Below are 22,349 nucleotides of genomic sequence, written 5' to 3'. Positions count from 1 at the left end.
AAATAAATGTTATAAGATTTGCATCTCAAAACTCTGAATCAATGTCAGTCAGACTATTTGCCTTATAACTTATGAAATGGAGTATTAAGTTATTAACAATAGAAACATACAAATATTTACCTCTAATATATTTTACACTTCTCATCATTATATCAAACACAGTTCTACTTTTTGACAGGGCAAAATTTTCAAACTTGTATTTTTTTTTAACTTTTCAGTGAAATTTTATTAGGTGTTGCATCATAATTCAGGGTCCTAGAGTAGGGACCATCATATACCCAGGTCCCCCTTTACTGCATGGGGAGAGGAGAGCGAACAGAGGAGAGGTGAGTGGAGCCAGGTCAGATCTTCCCAGGAAATGTGCCTTCTGCTCTGTGGTCATCCCGGGCATGAGACCCATGATACGGGGCAGAGGGACTTGTATACACGTCGGTACCACTCACATACGGAGACATCACTCCCCCCCCCCCCCCCCTCTTTGCGGTCATTGCCTTCTCGCAGCTGTGGAAGTCCAGATAGTTCTGCCAGCAGTTCCTGGTCTGGTTCTGGTTTGGGAAGCGGCTGTCAAAGGGGGCAGTTTTGTAGTTCTTGATTTTGATCTTGATGTTTTCAGCCATGGTGCCAATTCCTAAAGACTGCCGAGGAGCAGCAGTAGTTCAGTGTGACCCTTAGCAAAGACGACAATGTCAGACCTCAAGCTTATATTTCATTTTCTCTGCTCAGACACAAAATACTGAATTTTCCAAGAGTTTGCAGTTAATTTTCGCTTCTTGGTGTTTATAGGGTTGAAATGCTGCAGAGATGCCATCTTCAAATTTCAGTGCTATCAAACAATTATAAAGTCTTATTTTTGTTATTGTCAGGAATTCAGAAGTTTATTTAAATTTTTACCTTTTTTTGAGTACTTTATTTGCATATTCTCGACTGTCGTGTTATAAAATTCTCCCCATGACTCTTTCCTCCCAAATTCCCAGCCTTTATCTCTATTATTAATAAATGCAGATATTATGTATGTATGTATATATAACCTACTGAGTTGAATTACTAATGTTATTACATGCATGTGTTTAGGGCTGACCATTTAGGATTAAAGAAACTGCAAGAGACCTGGAAAAGAACTGATTCTCAACCTCAGCAGTCATGGATAGTCTGTCCCTCTATATCTAGAAGTGGGGGGCCTTAGGAAAATTCCCCTATCTTTATTTGCTTGTTGACTGGTGTAATTATTCAGGTATTGGTTATATAATCATATTTTTTCTAAGTTAGGAAGTGCTCCCCTTTTATTTTTTTATTACATTATTAATACTAGGAATCAAAATTTCCACTTCCTCCCCTCCTCCCACTTCCCTCCCGCTCCCCCAGTCCGCTCCCCCAGTCCCCCCCCCCCAGTCCTAAGAGAGATCAGGGTACCCTGCCCTGTGGGAAGTCCAAGGTCCTCCCTCTTCATCTAGGTTTAGGAAAGTATGTATCCCAATAGACTAGGATCCCAAAAAGTCAGTACATGCAGTAGAGACAAATCCCAGTACCATTATCATTGGCTTCTCAGTTTGCCCCAGTTGTCAGCCATATTCAGAGGGTCCAGTCTGATGCCATGTTCATTCAGTTCCATTCCACCTGGCTGTGGTGAGCTAACATTAGTTCAGGCACATTATCTCAGCGGGTAGATCAACCCCTCGTGGTCCTAACTTCTTTGGTCATATTCTCCTTCCTTCTGTTCTTCAGCTGAACCTTGGAAGCTCAGTCCAGTGCTCCCATGTGAGTCTCTGTCTCTATCTCCATCTGTCACCGAACGAAGGTTCTATGGTGATATTCAAGATAGTCATCTGTCTGACTATGGGACAAGACCAGTTCAGGCACCCTTTCCTCTACTGCCCAAGGACCTAGCTTGGGACATCCCCTGGGACACCTGGAAACCCCTCTAGAGCCAAGTCTCTTGCCAACCCTAAAATGGCCACCTTAATTAAGATTGTTTCTTCCCTGCTCCCATATCCACTCTTCCTCCAGCTCAACCATGCCAATCCTCCAAGCTTTCCCCAACCCTCCCCTTCTCCCTTCTCTCTCCCCTTCTCCCCTTCCCTCACCCCACCCCCACCCTGTGCTCCCAACTTTTGCCTGGTGATCTTGTCTTCTTCCAATTTCCAGGAGGATCTATATATGTTTTTGTTTGGGTTCACCTTATTATTTAGGTTCTCTAGGATTCTAAATAACCCAATTAAATTAATGTGGTGCTGAACTAAACAGAGAATTCTCAACAGAAGAAGTTCAAATGGCCAAAAGACACTTAAGGTCATGTTCAACATCCTTAGTGATCATGGAAATGCAAATCAAAACAACTTTGAGATACCATCTTACACCTGTCAGAATGGCAAAATCCAAAACACCGATGATAACCTATGTTGGAGAGAATGTGGAGTAAGGGGAACACTCATCCATTGCTGGTGGGAATGCAAACTTGTGCAACCACTTTGGAGGTCAGTGTGGTGCTTTCTCAGAAAATGGGGAATCAACCTACCTCAGGATCCAGCAATACCATTCTTAGGCATGCCAAAAGATGCCCAATCATACTACAATAGCATTTGTTCAACTATGTTTGTAGTATCACTATTTGTAATCACCAGAACCTGGAAACAACCTAGATGCCCTTCAATGGAAGAATGTATAAAGAAAGTGTGGCACATCTACACATTAGAGTACTACTCAGTGGTAAAAAACAATGACATCTTTAATTTTGCATGCAAATGGATGGAAGTAGAAAACACTATCCTGAGTGAGAAAACCCAGACCCTAAAATATGAATATGGTATGTACTCACTCATTAGTGGACCCTAAGCCATAAACAAAGGACATTGAGCCTATAGCTTATGATCCTACTAAGTAATAAGGTGAACCCAAACACACACACACACACACACACAAATATGTATGTGTATTTTTTTGATATTTCATGAATGCATTTTTATGTTTGGTCTAGAAAAATACTATTGCACCAGAATGCTTTTTGGGAATGTTCAGGAAGAGCTTCTTACGGGCTTTTTAGCCATAAGTAACTAGACCTTAAGTTAAGACTAGAGATCAGAAATATTGATGGGTCAGACACAGGTTGGCAGACCATTCATTCTGTTATAGTCTGGACATCAGTCTAGAATGGATTTTATATCTGATGAAATTGTGACTGGATAAAAATGCAAATATCTAATGTACACACTTTTGGATGTTATACACTGTTACTGGTATTCTTAGTATCTTTTTAGTATTTCTTAGATCAGTGTGAGATCAAATCACATAAGGATAATGATTCAACATGAGGATCATTGGGATTAATCACATATGACATTTGCAAAAATTTTGAAAAGTCAATGACACTGGGTCTTCTTATTGGTCTTTTCAGTGAATCTCTCTCTCTCTCTCTATCTATCTATCTATCTATCTATCTATCTATCTATACACACACACACACACACACACACACACACACACACACACACACACATATATATATATATATATATATATATATATATATATATATATATTCAATCCATTCTTCCCTTATGGTCCATGGGAACCACCAAACCACCCAGACTACTGCTAAGGTTATTGATTACTCTCCACAAATTGACTGTAAGGTGCCATTGTCATAGATAATTCTTACACAACTCATTGAATGTGGTTAAGTTGAACTAGTGCCTATCCATACCTTTACTCTTGCTGACTAGTGTTCAGAATACCTGAGGGTACCCTGTTTGCTGCCAAAGGACAAAGGTAAATGCCAACCCAGCTATGAAATCTGTGGCCTACAATGAAGGCATGCATGCAAGATGCATTAGTGCAATAGTGGGATTAACCAACAAACATCTGATTCTATTTAAAACGTATTCCAATAAACTGGGTTTGAAGGAGCTGCAGACGCATTCCTGCCACCTAGCTCCCAGCCACCTGGCTAGCTTATGTCCGAAATAACAACACACAAACTGTATTCTTTTAAACACTGCTTGGCCCATTAGCTCTAGCCCTTACTGGCTAATTCTCATATCCCGATCAACCCATCTCTAATAATCTGTGTAGCACCAGTCTTACCAAGAAAGATTCAGCATGTCTGACCTGATGGCTTGCTTCATCGTGTCTGGCTCTGAGAGGAGCTGCCCTGCATCTGAGCTCACTTCCTCTTCCTCTCAGCATTCTGTTCTGTTTACTCCACCCACCTATGTTCTAACCTATGAGGGCCAAGCAGTTTCTTTATTAATTAACCAATGACCTTCCTTCATCAACTGGTAGATGGGAAAATAATACAGGGACCCACCACTAGACAATGTTCAAACAGTGAGAAAGCTTAGGATACTGGGTCTTAAATGGCATGTTTTCATCAGTCCCCTACCTTTGCAGCTAAGGAAACCCTGTAGAAAAGAATGTGGGAAGAATTAAAGAGACAGAGTATGATGGTATACACCATGGAAATTAGACTTAAACACAGCAGTGCCAGTGAACATATATACCCAGAGACTGTGGCATCATGTCCAGAGCCTGCACATGTCTGGGCCTGTTTGGCTCTTAGTGCTGAGAGTAGAAATGGACACAAGTCCACATCTGTAACCCAGAGGTTTTCTCCAATTAATAAACATTCATAAATGAAAATTTAGTTTTCTACAACAATGTCAATAGGTATATAAATCACTCTGAAGTCTAGACCTCATGCCCAGGAGTATATGGTCAACACATAATGGACATAATGTTTATTAATAATAATTGTGTTTGCCATATTTGAAATGAAAAATGTGATACAATATAGAAGTCAGTTGCTCTCTCATGAATGGAATTTCAATCTAAAATGCCTTGAATATCATTATTCTTCTATAGACACTTCATGTATTCTTATTGTCTTCCAGGATTCTTTTTTTTTTTTTTTTTTTTTTTTTTGGATTTTTCGAGACAGGGTTTCTCCGTAGCTTTTGGTTCCTGTCCTGGAACTAGCTCTTGTAGACCAGGCTGGCCTCGAACTCACAGAGATCCGCCTGCATCTGCCTCCTGAGTGCTTAAAGGATCACCAGTTAAATCGTTATGCAAGTAGGATGAGATGAACATATCAGGAATACCTGTTGGAATTCTTATAGTGCCTTTATGTGAAAACAAAGACTAGCGCCAGAAGGTGACAGTTTATAATGGAAACTGAGAATTTCACTTTTGTTCCATGTATAAGTGCAGCCAAAGTTTTCTCTATCCCTCTCTGTCTCTGTTTCTCTCTATATGTAATATTGCATATATATATATATATATAGTGATATTAAATATCAAAAGATTGCTATATTTATCTACAGAGTCTTTTTTACTCTAATTTGCTAATTTTTAAAACATTCCATACAATATTCTTTGAACATATTCACCATCCCACATGAGCTTCTCCTGTTGACAGTCTCTCCACAATAACATTATTTCCCATTCTACTCTAAAATTCCTTTTTGATTTTTCTTCCCCCAACAATGACACATATATTATGAGGTTAGGTAACCAACCAAATAAATTTAAATTTTATCTCTACCAGTACTAGAGTAAGGGAAGACAGTTACTTGCCATGATTAAAATGAAAACCTAGAAGGAACGATTTTTTAGTGTATAAACAAGGAATCCAAAATGTTGATAACAAAGAAGAGGAACTTTTTAATATACTTGCCACGTTGTCACTATAATAAAGAGGAACTAGTATGATCCAATACGAGTCAGCATCTGAATATGTGGTCTCCTTCCTAAGATTGTAGTATTGTTATTTGTCAACAATTTTTATAACTTTCCCTTCATCCACACACTAATATTTGAGTCCTTACTATGACTGTGATGAAGTAAAGATGTATAAGAATTATCCCAGTCCACTAATCAACTCTAAATGAGACATCTGCTATGCAGACAGTGAACCACAATGTGTTACAGAAATGTTGCTCTAACATCATTGTAAAATGCTAATTTGTGAACTTAGGTGCAAAGTAGATATCATGAAATATAAAGCCATACGTCATTCGTTAGGGATATAATCTTACAAATATTTGAGTAAGAAAGTTAGGCTACTACTGCATAATGAGAAGTGACTTAATTGTTTTCTGTAGAAAATGGAGATTCTAGGTTTTACATATTTGTGAGAACTTGGATTGAAAGACTATAATAAAGAAGATATGTTTTTCAGTAAGACTAGAAGTAACCTTTCCCATGTTCTGGGAAGTGCGTAATGAAGACTTGAATTACAGTAGCAGCTTTGAAGTTAAATTAAAAAGGAGTGGTATGGATGTAAGAAAAAAATAGATGTCATTGATAAAGCTTGCAAAGTAATTAGGTGTGATTGATCGGGGGGTTAGTAAAGCCAAGAGGCCAATTGTAGAATTCTATGTGGAGTGACTGACTGAATAACAATGAGGAACATTGAGATGGAAATATCTGTATGATATGATATTAGACTTAATGGATGCTATTACTAAAGATGAAGAATTGGTATGTGCCTTCCACTGAAGATGCCCAGCGTGAATTTCTTCTAGGATTGGAAAAAGAAATGAAAAGAAGCCTTTTAGTGAATTTAAATGAATGATGATGCAAGATATAAAGCAGCAGAAGCGGAGTCAAGAGTGCATGGGGACGGGTTTTCTCTGAATAATATGGAGAGGAGATAATTCATTCTTAGAACCTGGATAAAAGCCAAGGTCTGACTTCATCACTTGTAAAAATGGTACATTCTGTCTCTCAGTAATGTATTATAGATGATAAATCTCAAAGAAACTCCGAAAGTCAACTAATAATAATTACCCAGCAAAGGAATCAGTCACAGTTCACATAATACATCTATATGTTCAATTTTCAATAGCACAATACAGCTACCTAAGTAATGTGACTGTGGTAAAAACACAGTTCTTACATATCCAGAATTCATGTTAAACTATTTCAGTATAGGATTAATTGGTTTAGCTATTCTTTACAGAAGAGTGTCAACAAGCAACACCTTGCACTTTATCATCAATTATAAGAAATATTATGCCATGCGAGTATAAAGATGAATTGTATTTTTTTAAAAAGCAGAATGAATCTCTCTGGGTTTCTGTAGTACAGATGTAAATTCCATGTTGCTAAATTACAGTCATGAATCCTATTCTTGAAGGAATTTTTTTCTGTTTTATTTTTAAAATTTTTTTAATTCATTTATTTATTTATTAAAGATTTCTGCCTCCTCCCCACCACCACCTCCCATTTCCCTCCCCCTCCCCCACTTAAGTCCCCCTCCCTCGTCATCCCTAAGAGCAATCAGGGTTCCCTGCCCTGTGGGAAGTCCAAGGACCACCCACCTCCATCCAGGTCTAGTAAGGTGAGCATCCAAACTGCCTAGGCTCCCACAAAGCCAGTACGTGCAGTAGGATCAAAAACCCATTGCCATTGTTCTTGAGTTCTCAGTAGTCCTTATTGTCCACTATGTTCAGCGAGTCCAGTTTTATCCCATGCTTTTTCAGACCCAGACCAGCTGGCCTTGGTGAGTTCCCGATAGAACATCCCCATTGTCTCAGTGTGTGGGTGCACCCCTCGGGATCCTGAGTTTCTTGCTCGTGCTCTCTCTCCTTCTGCTCCTGAATTGGACCTTGAGATTTCAGTCTGGTGCTCCAATGTGGGTGGGTCTCTGTCTCTGTCTCCTTTCATCGCCTGATGAAGGTTAATATTCAGGAGGATGCCTATATGTTTTTCTTTGGGTTCACCTTCTTATTTAGCTTCTCTAGGATCACGAATTATAGGCTCAATGTCCTTTATTTATGGCTAGAAACCAAATATGAGTGAGTACATCCCATGTTCCTCTTTTTGGGTCTGGCTTAACTCACTCAGGATAGTGTTTTCAATTTCCGTCCATTTGCATGCAAAATTCAAGAAGTCATTGTTTTTTACTGCTGAGTAGGAATTTGGAATAAACAAGAAACAGTCAAGATTTGGAAGACAAAGGAAGGAAACTTTCCCACATTGAGAAAGACTAGTATGACCGTGCTGTCTATTTTTATGTTAAATTGAAACAAGTTAGACTTATCTGAAAGGAGTGAACCTCAATGGAGAAAATGTCCCCAGAATAGCCATGTGTAAAGATTTTCTTATTTTTAAATTGCTTTTATTGAGCTATATATTTTTCTCTGCTCCCCTCACTTTGTCTCCCTTCCCTTCCTACCTTTCCCATGATCTCCAAGCTCCTAGTTTCCTCAAGACCTTATCTTTTTCTACTTGCTATGTAGATTGGATCCATGTGTATCTCTCTTAGGGTCCTCTTTGTTTTTTCTAGGATCTCTAGGATTGTGAATTGTAGGCTGGTTTTTCTCTGCCTTATGTCTAAAAGCCACTTATGAGTGATATCCTAAGCCATCAGAGAAATGCAAATCAAAACAACTCTGAGATTCCATCTTACACCTGTAAGAATAGCCAAGATCAAAAACTCTGATAATGACTTATGCTAGTGAGGATGTAGGTAGGGTGAAGAGAACACTCCTCCACTGTGCTGGTGGGAATGCAAAGTGGTATAGTCCCTTTGGATATTAGTATGGCTGTTTCTCAGAAAATTAGGAACAACTTACCTCAAGACCCAGCAATAACACTTTAGGGTTTATACCCAAAGGATGCTCAATCATACTACAAGGACATGTGCTCATTTATGTTCATAGCAGTGTTGTCATAGCCAGAACCAGGGAACAACCTAAATGTCCCTCGATGAAGAATGGATAATGAAAATGTATTACATTTACACAATGGAGTACTACTCAGTGGAAAAATTAATGAAATCTTGAAATTTGTGGGCAAATGGATACATCTAGAAAACATCACGTTGAGTGAATTAACCCAGACCCAGAAAGTCAGACATAGTATAATCACTCATATATAAGTATTTTCTTAATTAGTGATTAATTTGAAAGGACTCAGTCTGTTGTGGTTGTTGCCATGCTTGGGTTGGTGGTCCTAGGTTCTAAAACAAAGCAGACCTTGTGAGTAAGCCATGATGATCAAGTTATAAGCAATACTTCTCATTGTTTCTGCATCACCCCTCCTCCAGGTTTCTCTCCTGTTTGAGTTCGTCTCCTGACTTTTTTCCTTGTTATTATGGCAAACTGTAAACCAAACATACCCTTTCCTCTCCAAGTTGCTTTGGTCATGGTTTTTCATCATAGCAGAATTAAGTGACTGCGTAAGAGAAATATGTTATAGAAGTCAGATAGCAATGAAGGCCCAATTGTGAATGGGGCTAGAACCTGAAAATGATAGCAGTACAAGCAAACTTGCCTACACAATTTGGAAGTCAGCAGATAGTTAGAGCTTAGATGTTTCCCATGGGTATATGATGAAGGAGAAACAGGCAAAGTTAGATACATTATAAAATAGGCAGAGCTGGTATTGCTGAAGAAAAGTAGGCAGTCAGTAAAGTGAGAATGCAAATGGGTTGTGAGCCCATGAGAAAAGAGAAATAATGAACTAATTTTTCAAGTACTGTTTGGGGGTTACTTGTATGATGTAGACAGTCTGAGAGCCTAATATTATGGAGGGGATTCACTTATGTTCTGGAGTTCAACAAGAGGAATGATGGATATTACTCAGATAACTGGAGACAAGCTAAGGAAGAGAAGTGAAGAGCCTGAGAGGCAGGATGCAGAAAGGATACTTATAGAGATACTAGCCTTGCTACAAAGAGAGACAGAATAAGTAAGACAGAAAGACTGTGTGCCAGTAGATTCTGGATGTAAACAAATGAACAATATTGGTTCAGCTAATTTTCATTGAAGACTCTCACCCAACAATTTCCTGCACCTTATCATCAGTGGTAAGTAAATAATGATATGTGGTTCAAAGGTGGGCTGTATCATTTTTATGATGAGATGAGTCTGGATTCCTGGTGTCCCATGTTATTACGATAGAGTTAGGATTCAGAATCTTGACTCCTGAGTATTTTATGTACTCCTTAAACTTTTAGATCATTACTGGATTATTTTTGCATAGTGAAGCAAAACACTCTGAAAGTTGAAATGAGAAAAAGAAGGAAACCCACCAGGTCACTGAGTGGTATGAGATTTCCATAAAACCAAAAAACTAGTGGGCATTCTGAGGCTTTGTAAGAAGCCAAGTTCTAAGGTGGATAGCGGATTATAACAGAGAAACCAAGAAATTTTCAGGTAGATGGTACAGCTTGTTAAAGGAGATTTCTCTGTCCAGCCTCGTCCAATAGTTGTTTCCAAATAATCACCCGAAGGCTTATATTAAATACTAATGCTTGACCAATAACTCAGGCTTATCGCTAGCTAACTTTTACATTTAAATTACCCATATTTCTATGTTAAGTCATGTGGCTCAAGGCTTGTTACTTCAGTCTCTGCACGTTCTACATGTTCAGCATCAGACTGACATCTCTCTTGACTATATCCTTCTCCCCACCATTATCAGTTTGACTTTTCCACCTAACCTATCCTGTCTGGCTGTTGGTCAGTCAGCTTATTTATTAGAACAATCAGAGCACAATGTACACAGTATACAGAAATATTTTACAACAGTAGTTTTATTGATGTGTGTGTGTCAAGTGGACAAGTGTGAAGAGTTGGTGAGGCACACATAAAGAATTTAGTAAAATTATTTATATGTTTCTCTGTGCTTAAAATCTAGGCAATATAAATAAATAAATTAATAACCATTACTTTCTTGTGATGAATGGCTTGAACAGGAAAAAGACATGAGGAAGCGGAAGCTGTATTTCATGATGTTAGACTGAGAGGATGGATATTCTGTGTGTTCATGTGGGTCACAATACTTCATGATGAATAAATAGGTGGAGAGATCTCTACAGCGGCTTCGTCATAAAATACTCCAAATTTCCACCTCTTTTCAACTTTACTGACATTTGAGTTCACTTTCCTCAAGAAAATGTCCTTTGTTTAAATTATGTCAAATTATTTTTACTATTATTTATAATATTCTTTAAAATATCCAAATTGTCAACTTTCTCATGATTTTATTTGTAAGCCTAGTATGGATTATCAGCCTGTATTTTTCTGTATTATTGGCAATGATGACAATAATACTTATATGAGTAAAAGAAAGAGTCAGAAAAATAAAATAAATGATTTATATTGTGCTGATATTTTACATACATAGATACATAATTATGTGTATTTATAGTGCATGCATATTATTCTTTACAAATGTTTTCATTGACACTTATATGAGAAAACTTCTCACTGGGGAAGGAAGTATTAATATCTTGTATTTATACAGGGCTTAATAAAAGAATCGAATTCTATTATCGATTTCAGAGACCAAGAACAGCACTTAGAATATGCAAACAAATGTCACAGTGTTTTTAAACAGAATACTGAAGGTTTGGCAATTGCAGTGCGTAGCGAGTTCTCAGGAGAGTCCTTCCATTTAATTGAAGACACCTTACTGCTTGTATCACTTTTGGTGTTCTTCCTCTGGTTTAATCACCAAAACATTTGGGAATTGTCATAGCAAATTCCTTGCCATCTTATTAATACGTGTTCATGAAGAATACAAGATGAATTCTCCTTTAATTTTAGTAAAAATGCCACTCTATTTTTATTCTGTCATTTCATATCTATTCCATTGTGTACTATAGCCATGAAGAAAATCAACCAACCACTTACCAAACAAGTTTAGATAATGGCTACTAGTACATTTGGGAGCATCAAAAATTTCAATGAAATACACATTTTGCAGTGATTTCTGGAATATGGTGAAAGTGATTAAAAGCATTCTACTCAGAATGTTACACAGATATGGTATAGGCTCTCATAATATTAAAAATAACAGCTCATATTTATATATAGGAACTTAGTCTTCACTGTGGGACCCATTTTAAACTTAGCTCTATTATTTACTTCATAGTTCTGAACAATCTTTTTGAATTTTTTGTCAAAGAGCACCCTTTTATAAAATGCTAATGCTAAATAGATCTGCCTCATCCAAAGTTTTCTTCTGTTATTTTTACAAATCTTCATAGTGGGTCAAGTGTTAGCATTTTGATCCTTCTAAAGTAATTTGCCAAAACATTTGATAGCTATTGAACTCTCACTACATGTCACTGTTTTTCTAATAAGTCATTGAGGAAAAAATGTTTTATTATATTTAAAAATATCAAGTATAGAAATTCAGATTATATATGATTTAGAAATATCACAAGCATAACTTCAAATTTTCCTAAGCAGTATGTCAAATGACTCCTATTTCTATATGAACTTTTAATAACAAATTATATCCATCTCTATGGAAATACCAGCAGAAATATACCTGCTTTACCCAATATCTTTACCTTACACCAGAAACTAATTTTGAATGACACAAAATATGCAGGGATTTTAAAGTAACTTACAAAATATACTATTAATGCATAAACCATGACTCGTATGAAGTTCTTAAATATTAAGGAAAGGTAAAATCCTTTCTGACAGTGTTTGACCTTTATGCTTATCTATTCCTAAAATACATCTTGCCTATCAACCAAAGTTTTAATCACTTTCTCATTTCAGGTATTGAAAGAGAGATTCCATTAAATCAAGTAAAGGTCATCTTTCTTTGAAATATAGATTATTCACCTGCACTTTTTAAAGAGGCACGATTGAAGAGTAAACCCAATAGAGGCACCTTTCTTCCTCTCTTCAAAGTAATAAGCAAGCAGCCAAACGGATTAAGGATGATTATGCTTAGCTCTCCAGAGCTGAGTTCCAAACTAGATATGAAATGCAATTCCAATACTCAAGAGTAGGTACATATGTCTAAAAAGAAAGGATACTTTTGGCTTCCCTGAGTTTCTTTTAAAGTCTGTATCAAGTGTATTCAGGTTAAAGTTGCAGCAGAAGTGACACAGGGTCTGACAAGGGAATTCATCTAAATATTTTTTTTATTTTTTCCATAGAGACGAAAATTGTTGTTTCCAAAAAAGCACTATTATGAAGTAAATGTGTGGCATTTCTTTGCTTTACAAACTCCAATATTTTGATTAAGTAGTTTAGGAACTAATAAATTTATCCTTCATAAAATATATGTATTTCAATTTATTTGGTTTCTTTAAAAATAAGCAAGGATTTAATTCCCTTAAAACATCAAAGGTCACTGCATTTTAGTCTTTCTAACTAGTAGTTATTTTTCTTGCTTACCTCTGGAAAATCCTTCACAAACATGAAGTATTCATTAAGCATTACCATGTGTATGCTGGGATAACAATTTAGTCAAAATATGGCAGTTTCAAAAACTTTCAGCAAATAACATTCTAAGACAAATTTCTAGTAGTGTATTTAAGTTCACCATGTGATGAAGTCTTTTGGAGACCTTTCAACTAAATTGTTTTCTATTGTATATCTCAATGCTCACTCCGTATTCTTCTTTCCTGTATAACAATTCCTTAAAATATATTGCCATGCTCTTTTATTTTGATCTTTTCAGATAAGTAACTTGATCCTGTCTGACTAAGTGAACAGTTTTGCAACTGTCCTCTTCTGGGAGCTCAAAGTAGCAGGTGGAGGCCTGGAGGGATGACTAAGTGGTTGTACAACGGGGGTACTGCTTTCGTGGAGGGCTCAAGTTTTGTTCCTCATACATCAGGTTGTTTAAAATGGTCTGAAACACAACTTTAAGAGAAACTGATGCATTTTTTTTGTCATCTTGGGCATCATTCCAGTTATTAAGAAATAAAGATAAATCTTATCTGCTAGGCTCAATTACTATGTTATAGCAGTATATGATTTAGAACACATTCCAAGTCAGATTCATATTTTTTCAGTTTTATTGGAAGTCGAATTATTTTAAAACATAATGCTAGTCAATAATAGTACCTTAACATACCCTACAGTTTTTCCCCTTGTAATCATTCAGCTCTGCCATAACTCAGGTAAAGACACTTTTGCCTTATAGCTTTTATAAACTATCCAAGAGCTTATGTGTTATAGTTCATGAGTCATTAGTATTGTCCAGGATCATCTTCGATGAATATCATCAAAATACAATGTATGACATTTGGAAAGATTGATCTAAATACTTTTAAAAAGAAATTTATTTCAGCTTTCAAAAATTCAGTAGGAGGTGATAGAGAAAGGAGTTTTCTTGTAGAAAACCCTGTATTGCAATGTGTGTTGTTTGTGTACAGCTGATAAGCGGCTGAATGATTGGAGCACCAGTATTCTCAGTTCCACTGGGTTCATCAATTTTAAGCTAGAGAATAAACAGCTCTTGGCAAAGACCACTTAGCTATTCTTAAGGTCAGTGGACTATGAGCAACTTGTTGTTTTCTTAGTTTCTTGCTTAGCACCAAACTTTTGGAAACTTTTGTTACTGTAATGCAAAAGTGTCTTTACCTGAGTTATGACAGAGCTGAATGATTACAAGGGGAAAAACTGTAGGGTGTGTTAAGGTACTATTATTGACTAGCATTATGTTTTAAAATTGATTTTACAATAGAATCACATATCTAATTTAAGAATAACTTAGCCATTTTCTCTTTTATGTTTATAATTAAAAATGGAAGAGGCACAATGTCTTTAATATTTTATAAATATGTAATGTAGAAAAGTAAATGTTTGTTCTATACATTATTCTAAATACAGATTCACAATTTCTGCACCCAAGAAGTGTAAGAAATATGCAAATATCTGTTAAACAGACTTGAATTATAGGGAGAAAAATTGTATACTCTGGGACCTGAGAATTTATAGCGTTTGGAATTCCCCAACGAATACTGATATTTTATCCTTAATCAGTCATGGCAGGTAAAAGGAAAGCACTTTGGAAACCAAGTAGGAATGTATATTCTTCTTTTATATAAAGTGTGTCCATTACTCTCATTTCATATATCAGAACTAATATATTTACAGAACCTACTTTTGCATGCAGGAAATGGAATTCATCACAGGTAAAACGAAGTTGGAGACTGTCTATGTTTCACAGTTCAATCACTTTCCTTGAATATGAAGCCTATGATAAGAGTAAGTTATTGCCGTGTGGCTAAGGAAGGAAGCAATCCCATCAGCCCTCTTCCTTCTTCCAGTGACAGGATGTTTGAATTACTGCGATGTACAGAGCCTTTTCCCCACATGCCGTTTTCCTCACTGAGTTGAAAGACCTGTCTAACCTCTTAAGTTATAACAGACTGCAAGGCATTTACATACAAGAAAACATTTTTCTTTAATGTAATTGATTAAGTAATTAGCAAGTTGAAAGGTACACCAATATGAGAAATGAGTTCTTTTTTATTTTATGATCTTAACTAATTCTATGGGAGAAATACTTTAAACTATTTTAATGTTGCTGTTTGGGGAACCCTTTTCCATAGGTAAGACCATATAGCATTAATGCCCAAACTGTCTTCTTGCAATAAGGAAGGAAAATTCAAGTTACTAGGGAAGCGCAGGAAACCCACCCCTAAGACTCTTAATGAATAACTTTTGCTAGTATTTTGTAAGTGTGTCCTGGAGGTTTGTCTGATATAGTCACTTAGGATCTTTGAAATGCTGTCCTCTTTCCTAAAACTGACAGCTCCACCTAAATATGGTCTTGGACAAAAATACATAGAAGAGAAAAAAATTAATCTTAGAATTAGAAACTCATATAGCAGGTATTCAGCAAACATTTTTAAAAACCCATTTTAAACTTAAAAAAACTATTCATTTGTATAGGTGTTTCTCTTATATGTATGTCTACACACTACTCATATGTCTCATGTTTTACGAGGCCCAAAGGGTGGCATAGAGCCTGGAAATATAACTATAGGCAGTTTTGAGCCATCATGTGGATGCTGGCAATTGAAACTGGAGCCATTAGTTTTATGAGTTTGGCAGAAAAGAAAATGAAAAACAAACAAGCAGATAAAAAACAAAGCAAAACAAAACAAAAAACCCTAAAATCTGTGCTAACCATAGGTCAGCTAGTATTTTGGTGAAATTATTAAATGTTATATATTTAACTAGCTTTATGCTATTTTCATCATTAATCTTGATTTTCAGCTTTGTGACATTTAGAATCACCATGGAAACAAATCACTGGGAAAGGTTTCAAGGGGATTTCTAGATAAGACTTTCTAGATTATATTGTAGTGATTAATTGAGGTGAGAAAGCCCACCCTAAATGAAGGTATCATCATTCCATAGGCTAGGATTTTGTCCTGAAGAAAGACATTTGACCATCAGTGTTTATCTCTTTCTCCTTTGCGACAGTGTGTGTAATATGTCCATCTGCCTCAAGCTCACACTGACCCAGATTACACTCCATGTTTTTTGTACCTGGTACTGTGAACAACAACAACAACAACAACTAATAATAATAATAATAATAATAATAATAATTAAAAAAAGACTTTCCTTCTTCTGTTTGCTTTTCAAGCATTTCAAGGTCAGAAGTTTATAAAATAGTATACCAACCCAACTAAATATGAGCTTTTCTTTCTTTTTTTTGTTTGAAATAGAATATTTTCATACTTTTTCTGATCACAGTTTACCATTTCCAACTCCACCCTAGATCATCTCCACCTCACCACCTAACCAAATCTACATATTTTCTTTCACTCATTTTAAAAACAAACATATAACTGAAAAATTAATAATAAAACAATATAAAATAAAACCTAATAAAAACAATAGGACAAAAACAAATACACAGAAAAAAATAGCAAAAGAGAAAATACCAGGATATATATAAATCCAGAGACATACACAATACACAGTTTACAAAATATCGGTAAAAATAAAGTTTTCCAGGAACCATAAATAAACAAAGACTTGTAAGGTTTAAAAAATTACCCAGACAAAGGATTTAGAAATAAATATGTGAACCACTTCCTGTGGCCAGCAAGCAAAGATTTAAGACACTCAGCTACTTCTCCTACACCATGTCTGCCTGCATACCACTCATGCACACACCAGGAAGATGACAGACGAAACCTCTGAAAATAGAAGCCACCCCAATTAAAAGATTTTCCTTTATAAGAGTTGCTATGATCATGGTGTCTCTTCAAAGCAACAGATACCCTAACTAAGAATGAATTTCGTACCAAGCATCAGGGTATTGCTGTGATAGGCCTAACCATGCTTTTGTTTGAAGACATATGGACCTTGGGACTATTGATTAGGAAAGTAGTTGAATGCTTTAGGTTCTGCTTAATAGGCCATCCTAGTGGAAGAATGAAAGGAGTGGTGCTCAGTATGTTTTAAATTGTGGGGAGCTGGCTCAAGATGCTTAGAGGAGAATATTAATATATAGCCTAAATATCATTCTTGTAATATTTTGATGAAGAATGTGGCTGCCTTTTGCCCTTATCCGAAGAGTCTGCCTGAGGCCAAAGTGAATTCCTTTGGCAGAGGAAATCTCAAAACAGTCTAGTATAGACTCTACTATGTGGTCATTAGTGTTAGCTATGATGAAGATTTATAATGAAAAACAGTAAGCTGAACAAATGAAAATACAAAATGTGTGGACTGAGAAAAGGGGCACCAGGAAGTGGAATGGAGTTAAATCCTGTGTTCAAGGAGATAAATGGATTAAGAAATGAAATAAAGGAAATGGTGATCTCAGGGCAAAAATCTCACCGAGATAAATTTCTAAGTTGTGAAAAGGAATTAAAAAGAAGCTCAGAGCCAGGTGTGATGGTACACACCTTTAATTTCAGCACTCCATGGCAGAGGCTGGTGATCTCTGAGTTTGAGGGCAGCCTAGTGTGTGGAGCAAATTCAAGAACAGCCAAGCTTAGGCAGTGGAGGTAACTGTAAAAAATAGAAAGCTGAAGTAATTGAAAAGGGGACCCTATTCCACCCCCAGAAAGCAACAGAACTTGCCACCTTCAGCCATGTGGTTCTAGCTTTAGGATTAAAGATGTAAGAAAAGAGTTATGGAATTTGTCTCCATGACTATAGAAAGTTGCTGAGGCCAGGTGTGTGTCAGGGGTGTGTTGGGGTGTGTGAGGGGTGTCCTCGATTGGAGGCCTAGAGAGGTCATTGTGTAAAGCTGTGAAGTTGAAGTCTGGATTGCCTTGGAGAACCTAAGATGTTGGAGAAGCCAGAGTCATGGGATACCTGCTGAGGAGAGCTGCGAAAAAGGAGTGGAACCAGCCCAAGAGAGACAAGTGGGTTGTAGTCAACAAAACTGAAAGAAATCTAAAGTGTGCTTTAACATCAGACATGGAGATGCAGAGGTTGGAGTTTGCCCACTGGTTTTGGTCTTGCACTGGTTCAGTATTTCCTCACTATGCTCCCTTCCTCATGTTTTGGGATAGTAATGTCCTGTGTCATTATATGTTGGAAGTATGTGATCTGCTTTTTGATTTTCATTTTATAGTTAAGAAATTGCATGAATCTCAGAAGAGACTTTGGACTTTTAAACAATATTGAGACTGTGATAGACTATGGGGGCTTTTGAAGTTGCTCTTAATGAAGTTTTGTGTTAGGATGTGGCTATAAACCTTTGGAGGCCTGGGAGTGGAATGTGGTGGTTTGAAAGAAAATGACTTACAAAGGGAGTGGCACTATTTGGAGGTGTGGCCTTGTTGGAAGAGGTATGACACTGTGGAGAAGGGCTTTGAGGTCTCATATATGCTCAAGATACCACCCAGTGTCTCGGACCACTTCCTGTTGCCTGCATATCAAGATGTAGTACTCTCAACTCCAGCAATATGTCTGCCTGCATCCCACCATGTCACACCATGAAGATAATGACCTAAACCTCAGAAAATGAAAGTCACCCCAATTAAATGCTCTTTCTTTATCAGAGTTGCTTAGTCATCAGAGAAATGCAAATCAAAACAACTCTGAGATTCCATCTTACACCTGTAAGAATGGCCAAGATCAAACATTGATGAAAACTTATGCTGGAGAGGTTTGGGGAAAAGGGAACATTTCTGTATTGCTGGTGGGAATGCAAGCTGGTATAGCCCCTTTGAATCTCAGTGTGGTGATTCAGAAAATTAGGAAACAAACTTCCTCAAGACCCAGTAACACCACTTTTGGGCATATATTCAAAGGATACTCAATTGTACCACAAGGACGTGTTCTTAACTATGTTCATAGCAGCTTTGTTTGTCACAGCCAGAACCTGGAAACAACCTACGTGCCCCTTGATCAAAAAATGGATATGGAAAATGTGGTACATTTACACAATGGAGTACTGCACAGCAGAAAAAAATAATGACATCTTGAATTTTGCAGGCAAATGGATGGAGCTAGAAAACATTATTTTGAGTGAGGTAATCCAGACACACAAAGACAATTATCACATGTACTCATTCATAGGTGGTTTTTAAAAATAAAGCAAGGAAAAATAGCCTAGAAATCACAATCCCAGAGAACTTAGATAACAATGAGGACACTAAGAGAGACTTACAAAGATCTAATCTACACGGGTAGTAGAAAGTAGAAAAAGACAAGATCTCCTGAGTAAATTGGGAGCATGGGGACCTTGGGGGAGGGTTGATGGGCAAAGGGAGAGGCAGGGAGGAGAGCAGAGAAAAATGTCTAGATCAATAAAAATCAATAAATAAAAGAGTTACTATGGTCATGGTGTCTCTTCACGTCAGTGGAGATGCTAAGACCTTGATTTGGAAGTGTAGGACAAATAAAACTGCCTCCAAAAAGAAATAAATATGCTTCAAAAAAATCATTGAATTCTTTTTTAGATTTTTTTCTTTTATTGAAAGTAGATTTTTTTTCTCATATAATATATACTATCATGGTTTCCCTTTCCTCTTCTCCTCCCAGTCCTTCCCCATCTGCCCTCCCATTGAGATCCACCTCCTTTCTGTCTCTCCTTAGAAAATTAGAAATCAAGTTGACTTCTAAGAAATAATAATAAACTATAATAATGTAATACAATATAATATAAAGTAAAACAAAATCTAATATACAAAAATAGAACAAAATAAATAGAAGGAAAAGAGTCTAAGGAAAGGAGCAAAAGGCAGATATAGACACAGAGACCCCCTCCTTTGCACACTATGAATCTTATAAAAATACAAAACTTAAAGTCATAATTTATATGCAAAATACCATGTTTATTTCCTAAAGTGTTTTACTCTGTATTGACAACACAGAAATCTCCAAGTATTATGTAGATCCCTGGATACATACTTGGGGCTTGTGTTTAAGTTCAATGGAACACCCAGTATTCTATTAAAAAGTCAGGTTTTAAATTTAAAACTATCCTTCTACAGTCATGGGGAAAAACAGGAAATTTTGGCATATCACAGATACTGGAGTAGTCATGTAATTAACTGGAACCTGGTTCAATGCACAGTTCTGGTGTCTTCAACTGTATTTGGCTGGTTCCTGTCTTTCTTCTTTCTTTCACCCCATACCCTCCAGGATGGTGAAGCATTTCAGAGGCTTGTCTTAACGAATTCTACTCATTATTTTAAAGAATTGATAATAAGCTCATATTACTCTGTGTTTCATTGTCCAGAATGCATTGACAATTTCATCTTTATTTCCTCAGTTTTCCAACCTACATTTTAAACATAAAGTGTTTGTTTTGGTCAGTTTCGCTATCATGTACATGGTGTTCTACTATGTCTTGGCTTCAAGCTACAATCTCAACAGTTTTCCCCCTTGAGTTTCAAGGATATCCTTAAATGTCCATCAAAATACCTCTTTATAGAGAATTTAACATCTTTCATTGCACTTCCTGGCATTTGAGAAATGTCTCACTTGATATAACATCAAAGATAGTCGGGCAATGATGAATAGACTGCATTGGCACAAGGGCTACAAAAATTTCTCTAATATGGTAGCCACTAGCCATACGTGTCTGTAAGTTTGTATTATATGTAATTGACATTAATATACATTGTCAGTTATGGTAACCATTCCTATATTCGAACCTCAGAAATAAGGATTCCTTCCATCACTATAGAAAGCTATATTGAAATGTAATCCTCCAGATAATCTTACGGAGTGTTTGATTCTCATTTTTTGTCGTGATTTTGGTGTAGCTACTTAATTAAGGTATAGCAAGTAAATGTTTCATATTAAACAATACTGACCTCACAGACTCTACTTTCTAAATGAGACTCTATGTCAAATGCTGAAAATAATTATAGGGTATGATTTTTTTTATGTAAATCCTACATAAGTATACGTGAAAATCAGCTAGAAGGCTTTTTCTCTTTCATTCTTTACATTTGCCCTCAGAGTTTCTTGTTCACTAGTTGAGAGCTAAAGGCTCAGAATTTTAAGGCTAACAAGTTCCCAGGTGACTCTGCTGTAGCTGACCTGCAGAAGACATATGAAATCCACTGACTAAGGCTGTTTTACTTTTTCTGTAAACTTTGAAAACTTGTCATTGTTTTATGAGGTTTTTTTGCTTTGTATTTAGCTAATCATTGACAGAGTAAACAATTATATGAAATTCAATTAAGTCAATTGTATTTAATGAGTTCTTATGAGGTCTCAAATCTTAGATGTGTTTATACTAGTATCCTATTAGGATGTATATTATGATACATAACCTCAAAGAAATTAGAGTTGAATTTGAGTTATATCATAAAATATAAAAAGTGCAATATTTTTATATTTAAGTGGAATAGTCTTGCTCATTATGACACTGAAAAAGCCTTTGTACATATTAACCAATAATGTTGTCACTAACTGCACTTGTTAGCAGATGAGAAGTATTAGACTCAGGAATTCCAGGCCCTAGGTAAACTCAATGAATTACCATGTTTGGGATGATTGTTAGAGACAAATATGATAAAACCTATGTGGTAGAATTTTCTTTTAAAAAGATATGACCAAGTAAACTCAACTTAATTGGGATTCTACCAATAGTTTAAGTCAAAACATTGCTATCATATATAATGTTTCAAATATGATGTGATACCTTTTTTTAATTAACTATTATAATTAAATCAAGCTATGTTGTTCTTACCCAGAACATCTTGTGTTGGAGCCTGCTTCAACAAAGTCAGGTGGAGTATTTGGAAGGGGGTGCAAGGTCAAGGAAACGGCAGTTTGTAAGAAAGGGAGACAGAAAACAGGATAGAGCCGGGAGGTCCGTCGGTGAGTACCAAGCAGCCCTGAGTTTATTTCAGAGCCTGCTTATACACAAGAGCAGAACAAAACACAGCATAAACAGTCAGTCAGTATCTAACCCCAAGTCCTTGAGTAAACAGTTTCTTTTCCTATATTGATGTGAGATTCCCTTCTGTATGCTGTGAATACCATTGGTTAAGAAGAATCTACCTTGGTCGGGTATAGGGTAGAGTAGAGGTAGATGGAGAAAAGAAAACTCAATGCTGGCAGAAAGAAGGTGGAGTCAGGAGATGCCATGTAGCTGTCTTTGGGAACAGATGTCAGAATCTTGCCAGTAAGCTAAAGCCATGTGGCAATACA

At 36.5% G+C, this 22,349-nt stretch overlaps 1 pseudogene; it reads right to left on the bottom strand.

The window, feature by feature from the left end:
* Positions 1–221: 221 nt before the first annotated feature.
* LOC130876519 (cytochrome c oxidase subunit 6B1-like) lies at positions 222–617 on the bottom strand (annotated as a pseudogene).
* Between the last annotated feature and the right edge of the window lie 21,732 nt (positions 618–22,349).

The sequence above is a fragment of the Chionomys nivalis genome, chromosome 6 (assembly GCF_950005125.1).
Source record: "Chionomys nivalis chromosome 6, mChiNiv1.1, whole genome shotgun sequence".
Classification (NCBI taxonomy): domain Eukaryota; kingdom Metazoa; phylum Chordata; class Mammalia; order Rodentia; family Cricetidae; genus Chionomys; species Chionomys nivalis.
The sequence above is the reverse complement of the archived record's forward strand: the minus strand, read 5'-3'. Positions and strand labels throughout refer to the sequence as shown.